We start from the raw sequence: 11397 nt of genomic DNA on the forward strand, positions 1-11397 counted from the left end.
ACAATCCCTCCTCATGATCACTGATCACACCAGTCACCATCCCTTCTTCCGATAATTCACACCAGTCACCATCCCTTTTTCCGATCATTCACACCAGTCACCATCCCTCCTCATGATCACTGATCACACCAGTCACCATCCCTCCTCATGATCACTGATCACACCAGTCACCATCCCTCCTCCCGATCATTCACACCAGTCACCATCCCTCCTCATGATCACTGATCACACCTGTCACCATCCCTCCTCATGATCACTGATCACACCAGTCACCATCCCTCCTCATGATCACTGATCACACCAGTCACCATCCCTCCTCACGATCACTGAGCACACCAGTCACCATCCCTCCTCCCGATCATTCACACCAGTCACCATCCCTCCTCCCGATCATTCACACCAGTCACCATCCCTCCTCCTGATCACTGATCACACCAGTCACCATCCCTCCTCCTGATCACTGATCACACCAGTCACCATCCCTCCTCCTGATCACTGATCACACCAGTCACCATCCCTCCTCCTGATCACTGATCACACCAGTCACCATCCCTCCTCCTGATCACTCACACCAGTCACCATCCCTCCTCATGATCACTGATCACACCAGTCACCATCCCTCCTCATGATCACTGATCACACCAGTCACCATCCCTTCTCCCGATCATTCACACCAGTCACCATCCCTTCTCCCGATCATTCACACCAGTCACCATCCCTCCTCATGATCACTGATCACACCAGTCACCATCCCTCCTCATGATCACTGATCACACCAGTCACCATCCCTCCTCATGATCACTGATCACACCAGTCACCATCCCTCCTCATGATCACTAATCACACCAGTCACCATCCCTCCTCCTGATCACTGATCACACCAGTCACCATCCCTCCTCCCGATCATTCACACCAGTCACAATCCCTCCTCATGATCACTGATCACACCAGTCACCATCCCTTCTTCCGATAATTCACACCAGTCACCATCCCTTTTTCCGATCATTCACACCAGTCACCATCCCTCCTCATGATCACTGATCACACCAGTCACCATCCCTCCTCATGATCACTGATCACACCAGTCACCATCCCTCCTCATGATCACTGATCACACCAGTCACCATCCCTCCTCACGATCACTGAGCACACCAGTCACCATCCCTCCTCCCGATCATTCACACCAGTCACCATCCCTCCTCCCGATCATTCACACCAGTCACCATCCCTCCTCCTGATCACTGATCACACCAGTCACCATCCCTCCTCCTGATCACTGATCACACCAGTCACCATCCCTCCTCCTGATCACTGATCACACCAGTCACCATCCCTCCTCCTGATCACTGATCACACCAGTCACCATCCCTCCTCCTGATCACTCACACCAGTCACCATCCCTCCTCATGATCACTGATCACACCAGTCACCATCCCTCCTCCTGATCACTGATCACACCAGTCACCATCCCTCCTCATGATCACTGATCACACCAGTCACCATCCCTCTTCCTGATCACTGATCACACCAGTCACCATCCCTCCTCCTGATCACTGATTACACCAGTCACCATCCCTCCTCATGATCACTGATCACACCAGTCACCATCCCTCCTCCCGATCATTCACACCAGTCACCATCCCTCCTCATGATCACTGATCACACCAGTCACCATCCCTCCTCCCGATCATTCACACCAGTCACCATCCCTCCTCATGATCACTGATCACACCAGTCACCATCCCTCCTCCTGATCACTGATCACACCAGTCACCATCCCTCCTCATAATCACTGATCACACCAGTCACCATCCCTCCTCATGATCACTGATCACACCAGTCACCATCCCTCCTCACGATCACTGATCACACCAGTCACCATCCCTCCTCACGATCACTGATCACACCAGTCACCATCCCTCCTCATGATCACTGATCACACCAGTCACCATCCCTCCTCATGATCACTGATCACACCAGTCACCATCCCTCCTCATGATCACTGATCACACCAGTCACCATCCCTCCTCATGATCACTGATCACACCAGTCACCATCCCTCCTCACGATCACTGATCACACCAGTCACCATCCCTCCTCATGATCACTGATCACACCAGTCACCATCCCTCCTCCTGATCACTGATCACACCAGTCACCATCCCTCCTCATGATCACTGATCACACCAGTCACCATCCCTCCTCCTGATCACTGATCACACCAGTCACCATCCCTCCTCCCGATCATTCACACCAGTCACAATCCCTCCTCATGATCACTGATCACACCAGTCACCATCCCTTCTTCCGATAATTCACACCAGTCACCATCCCTACTCCCGATCATTCACACCAGTCACCATCCCTCCTCATGATCACTGATCACACCAGTCACCATCCCTCCTCATGATCACTGATCACACCAGTCACCGTCCCTCCTCCCGATCATTCACACCAGTCACCATCCCTCCTCATAATCACTGATCACACCAGTCACCATCCCTCCTCATGATCACTGATCACACCAGTCACCATCCCTCCTCACGATCACTGATCACACCAGTCACCATCCCTCCTCACGATCACTGATCACACCAGTCACCATCCCTCCTCCTGATCACTGATCACACCAGTCACCATCCCTCCTCCCGATCATTCACACCAGTCACCATCCCTCCTCATGATCACTGATCACACCAGTCACCATCCCTTCTCCCGATCATTCACACCAGTCACCATCCCTTCTCCCGATCATTCACACCAGTCACCATCCCTCCTCATGATCACTGATCACACCAGTTACCATCCCTCCTCATGATCACTGATCACACCAGTCACCATCCCTCCTCATGATCACTGATCACACCAGTCACCATCCCTCCTCCTGATCACTGATCACACCAGTCACCATCCCTCCTCCCGATCATTCACACCAGTCACAATCCCTCCTCATGATCACTGATCACACCAGTCACCATCCCTTCTTCCGATAATTCACACCAGTCACCATCCCTTCTCCCGATCATTCACACCAGTCACCATCCCTCCTCATGATCACTGATCACACCAGTCACCATCCCTCCTCATGATCACTGATCACACCAGTCACCATCCCTCCTCATGATCACTGATCACACCAGTCACCATCCCTCCTCATGATCACTGATCACACCAGTCACCATCCCTCCTCACGATCACTGATCACACCAGTCACCATCCCTCCTCATGATCACTGATCACACCAGTCACCATCCCTCCTCCTGATCACTGATCACACCAGTCACCATCCCTCCTCATGATCACTGATCACACCAGTCACCATCCCTCCTCCTGATCACTGATCACACCAGTCACCATCCCTCCTCCCGATCATTCACACCAGTCACAATCCCTCCTCATGATCACTGATCACACCAGTCACCATCCCTTCTTCCGATAATTCACACCAGTCACCATCCCTACTCCCGATCATTCACACCAGTCACCATCCCTCCTCATGATCACTGATCACACCAGTCACCATCCCTCCTCATGATCACTGATCACACCAGTCACCGTCCCTCCTCCCGATCATTCACACCAGTCACCATCCCTCCTCATAATCACTGATCACACCAGTCACCATCCCTCCTCATGATCACTGATCACACCAGTCACCATCCCTCCTCACGATCACTGATCACACCAGTCACCATCCCTCCTCCTGATCACTGATCACACCAGTCACCATCCCTCCTCCCGATCATTCACACCAGTCACCATCCCTCCTCATGATCACTGATCACACCAGTCACCATCCCTTCTCCCGATCATTCACACCAGTCACCATCCCTTCTCCCGATCATTCACACCAGTCACCATCCCTCCTCATGATCACTGATCACACCAGTTACCATCCCTCCTCATGATCACTGATCACACCAGTCACCATCCCTCCTCATGATCACTGATCACACCAGTCACCATCCCTCCTCCTGATCACTGATCACACCAGTCACCATCCCTCCTCCCGATCATTCACACCAGTCACAATCCCTCCTCATGATCACTGATCACACCAGTCACCATCCCTTCTTCCGATAATTCACACCAGTCACCATCCCTTCTCCCGATCATTCACACCAGTCACCATCCCTCCTCATGATCACTGATCACACCAGTCACCATCCCTCCTCATGATCACTGATCACACCAGTCACCGTCCCTCCTCCCGATCATTCACACCAGTCACCATCCTTCCTCATGATCACTGATCACACCAGTCACCATCCCTCCTCATGATCACTGATCACACCAGTCACCATCCCTCCTCATGATCACTGATCACACCAGTCACCATCCCTCCTCCTGATCACTGATCACACCAGTCACCATCCCTCCTCATAATCACTGATCACACCAGTCACCATCCCTCCTCCCGATCATTCACACCAGTCACAATCCCTCCTCATGATCACTGATCACACCAGTCACCATCCCTTCTTCCGATAATTCACACCAGTCACCATCCCTACTCCCGATCATTCACACCAGTCACCATCCCTCCTCATGATCACTGATCACACCAGTCACCATCCCTCCTCATGATCACTGATCACACCAGTCACCGTCCCTCCTCCCGATCATTCACACCAGTCACCATCCCTCCTCATAATCACTGAACACACCAGTCACCATCCCTCCTCATGATCACTGATCACACCAGTCACCATCCCTCCTCACGATCACTGATCACACCAGTCACCATCCCTCCTCACGATCACTGATCACACCAGTCACCATCCCTCCTCCTGATCACTGATCACACCAGTCACCATCCCTCCTCCCGATCATTCACACCAGTCACCATCCCTCCTCATGATCACTGATCACACCAGTCACCATCCCTTCTCCCGATCATTCACACCAGTCACCATCCCTTCTCCCGATCATTCACACCAGTCACCATCCCTCCTCATGATCACTGATCACACCAGTTACCATCCCTCCTCATGATCACTGATCACACCAGTCACCATCCCTCCTCATGATCACTGATCACACCAGTCACCATCCCTCCTCCTGATCACTGATCACACCAGTCACCATCCCTCCTCCCGATCATTCACACCAGTCACAATCCCTCCTCATGATCACTGATCACACCAGTCACCATCCCTTCTCCCGATCATTCACACCAGTCACCATCCCTCCTCATGATCACTGATCACACCAGTCACCATCCCTCCTCATGATCACTGATCACACCAGTCACCGTCCCTCCTCCCGATCATTCACACCAGTCACCATCCCTCCTCATGATCACTGATCACACCAGTCACCATCCCTCCTCATGATCACTGATCACACCAGTCACCATCCCTCCTCCTGATCACTGATCACACCAGTCACCATCCCTCCTCCTGATCACTGATCACACCAGTCACCATCCCTCCTCCTGATCACTGATCACACCAGTCACCATCCCTCCTCACGATCACTGATCACACCAGTCACCATCCCTCCTCCTGATCACTGATCACACCAGTCACCATCCCTCCTCCTGATCACTGATCACACCAGTCACCATCCCTCCTCACGATCACTGATCACACCAGTCACCATCCCTCCTCCTGATCACTGATCACACCAGTCACCATCCCTCCTCCTGATCACTCACACCAGTCACCATCCCTCCTCATGATCACTGATCACACCAGTCACCATCCCTCCTCATGATCACTGATCACACCAGTCACCATCCCTCCTCATGATCACTGATCACACCAGTCACCATCCCTCCTCCTGATCACTGATTACACCAGTCACCATCCCTCCTCCTGATCACTGATCACACCAGTCACCATCCCTCCTCATGATCACTGATCACACCAGTCACCATCCCTCTTCCTGATCACTGATCACACCAGTCACCATCCCTCCTCCTGATCACTGATCACACCAGTCACCATCCCTCCTCCCGATCATTCACACCAGTCACCATCCCTCCTCATGATCACTGATCACACCAGTCACCATCCCTCCTCCCGATCATTCACACCAGTCACCATCCCTCCTCATGATCACTGATCACACCAGTCACCATCCCTCCTCCTGATCACTGATCACACCAGTCACCATCCCTCCTCATAATCACTGATCACACCAGTCACCATCCCTCCTCATGATCACTGATCACACCAGTCACCATCCCTCCTCACGATCACTGATCACACCAGTCACCATCCCTCCTCACGATCACTGATCACACCAGTCACCATCCCTCCTCATGATCACTGATCACACCAGTCACCATCCCTCCTCACGATCACTGATCACACCAGTCACCATCCCTCCTCATGATCACTGATCACACCAGTCACCATCCCTCCTCATGATCACTGATCACACCAGTCACCATCCCTCCTCACGATCACTGATCACACCAGTCACCATCCCTCCTCATGATCACTGATCACACCAGTCACCATCCCTCCTCCTGATCACTGATCACACCAGTCACCATCCCTCCTCATAATCACTGATCACACCAGTCACCATCCCTCCTCATGATCACTGATCACACCAGTCACCATCCCTCCTCACGATCACTGATCACACCAGTCACCATCCCTCCTCATGATCACTGATCACACCAGTCACCATCCCTCCTCATGATCACTGATCAAACCAGTCACCATCCCTCCTCATGATCACTGATCACACCATTCACCATCCCTCCTCATGATCACTGATCACACCAGTCACCATCCCTCCTCACGATCACTGATCACACCAGTCACCATCCCTCCTCCTGATCACTGATCACACCAGTCACCATCCCTCCTCCCGATCATTCACACCAGTCACCATCCCTCCTCATGATCACTGATCACACCAGTCACCATCCCTTCTCCCGATCATTCACACCAGTCACCATCCCTTCTCCCGATCATTCACACCAGTCACCATCCCTCCTCATGATCACTGATCACACCAGTTACCATTCCTCCTCATGATCACTGATCACACCAGTCACCATCCCTCCTCATGATCACTGATCACACCAGTCACCATCCCTCCTCCTGATCACTGATCACACCAGTCACCATCCCTCCTCCCGATCATTCACACCAGTCACAATCACTCCTCATGATCACTGATCACACCAGTCACCATCCCTTCTTCCGATAATTCACACCAGTCACCATCCCTTCTCCCGATCATTCACACCAGTCACCATCCCTCCTCATGATCACTGATCACACCAGTCACCATCCCTCCTCATGATCACTGATCACACCAGTCACCGTCCCTCCTCCCGATCATTCACACCAGTCACCATCCCTCCTCATGATCACTGATCACACCAGTTACCATTCCTCCTCATGATCACTGATCACACCAGTCACCATCCCTCCTCCTGATCACTGATCACACCAGTCACCATCCCTCCTCCTGATCACTGATCACACCAGTCACCATCCCTCCTCCTGATCACTGATCACACCAGTCACCATCCCTCCTCCTGATCACTGATCACACCAGTCACCGTCCCTCCTCCCGATCATTCACACCAGTCACCATCCCTCCTCCTGATCACTGATCACACCAGTCACCATCCCTCCTCCTGATCACTGATCACACCAGTCACCATCCCTCCTCCTGATCACTGTTCACACCAGTCACCATCCCTCCTCCTGATCACTGATCACACCAGTCACCATCCCTCCTCCTGATCACTCACACCAGTCACCATCCCTCCTCATGATCACTGATCACACCAGTCACCATCCCTCCTCATGATCACTGATCACACCAGTCACCATCCCTCCTCATGATCACTGATCACACCAGTCACCATCCCTCCTCCTGATCACTGATTACACCAGTCACCATCCCTCCTCCTGATCACTGATCACACCAGTCACCATCCCTCCTCATGATCACTGATCACACCAGTCACCATACCTCTTCCTGATCACTGATCACACCAGTCACCATCCCTCCTCCTGATCACTGATCACACCAGTCACCATCCCTCCTCATGATCACTGATTACACCAGTCACCATCCCTCTTCCTGATCACTGATCACACCAGTCACCATCCCTCCTCCTGATCACTGATCACACCAGTCACCATCCCTCCTCCTGATCACTGATTACACCAGTCACCATCCCTCCTCATGATCACTGATCACACCAGTCACCATCCCTCCTCCCGATCATTCACACCAGTCACCATCCCTCCTCATGATCACTGATCACACCAGTCACCATCCCTCCTCCCGATCATTCACACCAGTCACCATCCCTCCTCATGATCACTGATCACACCAGTCACCATCCCTCCTCCTGATCACTGATCACACCAGTCACCATCCCTCCTCATAATCACTGATCACACCAGTCACCATCCCTCCTCATGATCACTGATCACACCAGTCACCATCCCTCCTCACGATCACTGATCACACCAGTCACCATCCCTCCTCACGATCACTGATCACACCAGTCACCATCCCTCCTCATGATCACTGATCACACCAGTCACCATCCCTCCTCACGATCACTGATCACACCAGTCACCATCCCTCCTCATGATCACTGATCACACCAGTCACCATCCCTCCTCATGATCACTGATCACACCAGTCACCATCCCTCCTCACGATCACTGATCACACCAGTCACCATCCCTCCTCATGATCACTGATCACACCAGTCACCATCCCTCCTCCTGATCACTGATCACACCAGTCACCATCCCTCCTCATAATCACTGATCACACCAGTCACCATCCCTCCTCATGATCACTGATCACACCAGTCACCATCCCTCCTCACGATCACTGATCACACCAGTCACCATCCCTCCTCATGATCACTGATCACACCAGTCACCATCCCTCCTCATGATCACTGATCAAACCAGTCACCATCCCTCCTCATGATCACTGATCACACCAGTCACCATCCCTCCTCATGATCACTGATCACACCAGTCACCATCCCTCCTCACGATCACTGATCACACCAGTCACCATCCCTCCTCCTGATCACTGATCACACCAGTCACCATCCCTCCTCCCGATCATTCACACCAGTCACCATCCCTCCTCATGATCACTGATCACACCAGTCACCATCCCTTCTCCCGATCATTCACACCAGTCACCATCCCTTCTCCCGATCATTCACACCAGTCACCATCCCTCATCATGATCACTGATCACACCAGTTACCATTCCTCCTCATGATCACTGATCACACCAGTCACCATCCCTCCTCATGATCACTGATCACACCAGTCACCATCCCTCCTCCTGATCACTGATCACACCAGTCACCATCCCTCCTCCCGATCATTCACACCAGTCACAATCCCTCCTCATGATCACTGATCACACCAGTCACCATCCCTTCTTCCGATAATTCACACCAGTCACCATCCCTTCTCCCGATCATTCACACCAGTCACCATCCCTCCTCATGATCACTGATCACACCAGTCACCATCCCTCCTCATGATCACTGATCACACCAGTCACCATCCCTCCTCCTGATCACTGATCACACCAGTCACCATCCCTCCTCCTGATCACTGATCACACCAGTCACCATCCCTCCTCACGATCACTGATCACACCAGTCACCATCCCTCCTCCTGATCACTGATCACACCAGTCACCATCCCTCCTCCTGATCACTGATCACACCAGTCACCATCCCTCCTCCTGATCACTGATCACACCAGTCACCATCCCTCCTCCTGATCACTGATCACACCAGTCACCGTCCCTCCTCCCGATCATTCACACCAGTCACCATCCCTCCTCATGATCACTGATCACACCAGTCACCATCCCTCCTCATGATCACTGATCACACCAGTCACCATCCCTCCTCCCGATCATTCACACCAGTCACCATCCCTCCTCATGATCACTGATCACACCAGTCACCATCCCTCCTCCTGATCACTGATCACACCAGTCACCATCCCTCCTCATAATCACTGATCACACCAGTCACCATCCCTCCTCATGATCACTGATCACACCAGTCACCATCCCTCCTCACGATCACTGATCACACCAGTCACCATCCCTCCTCACGATCACTGATCACACCAGTCACCATCCCTCCTCATGATCACTGATCACACCAGTCACCATCCCTCCTCACGATCACTGATCACACCAGTCACCATCCCTCCTCCTGATCACTGATCACACCAGTCACCATCCCTCCTCATAATCACTGATCACACCAGTCACCATCCCTCCTCATGATCACTGATCACACCAGTCACCATCCCTCCTCACGATCACTGATCACACCAGTCACCATCCCTCCTCATGATCACTGATCACACCAGTCACCATCCCTCCTCATGATCACTGATCAAACCAGTCACCATCCCTCCTCATGATCACGGATCACACCAGTCACCATCCCTCCTCATGATCACTGATCACACCAGTCACCATCCCTCCTCACGATCACTGATCACACCAGTCACCATCCCTCCTCCTGATCACTGATCACACCAGTCACCATCCCTCCTCCCGATCATTCACACCAGTCACCATCCCTCCTCATGATCACTGATCACACCAGTCACCATCCCTTCTCCCGATCATTCACACCAGTCACCATCCCTTCTCCCGATCATTCACACCAGTCACCATCCCTCCTCATGATCACTGATCACACCAGTTACCATTCCTCCTCATGATCACTGATCACACCAGTCACCATCCCTCCTCATGATCACTGATCACACCAGTCACCATCCCTCCTCCTGATCACTGATCACACCAGTCACCATCCCTCCTCCCGATCATTCACACCAGTCACAATCCCTCCTCATGATCACTGATCACACCAGTCACCATCCCTTCTTCCGATAATTCACACCAGTCACCATCCCTTCTCCCGATCATTCACACCAGTCACCATCCCTCCTCATGATCACTGATCACACCAGTCACCATCCCTCCTCATGATCACTGATCACACCAGTCACCATCCCTCCTCCTGATCACTGATCACACCAGTCACCATCCCTCCTCCTGATCACTGATCACACCAGTCACCATCCCTCCTCACGATCACTGATCACACCAGTCACCATCCCTCCTCCTGATCACTGATCACACCAGTCACCATCCCTCCTCCCGATCATTCACACCAGTCACCATCCCTCCTCATGATCACTGATCACACCAGTCACCATCCCTCCTCATGATCACTGATCACACCAGTCACCATCCCTCCTCCTGATCACTGATCACACCAGTCACCATCCCTCCTCCTGATCACTGATCACACCAGTCACCATCCCTCCTGATCACTGATCACACCAGTCACCATCCCTCCTCATGATCACTGATCACACCAGTCACCATCCC

This window comes from Salvelinus fontinalis, chromosome 17 (genome assembly GCF_029448725.1).
Source record: "Salvelinus fontinalis isolate EN_2023a chromosome 17, ASM2944872v1, whole genome shotgun sequence".
NCBI lineage: Eukaryota > Metazoa > Chordata > Actinopteri > Salmoniformes > Salmonidae > Salvelinus > Salvelinus fontinalis.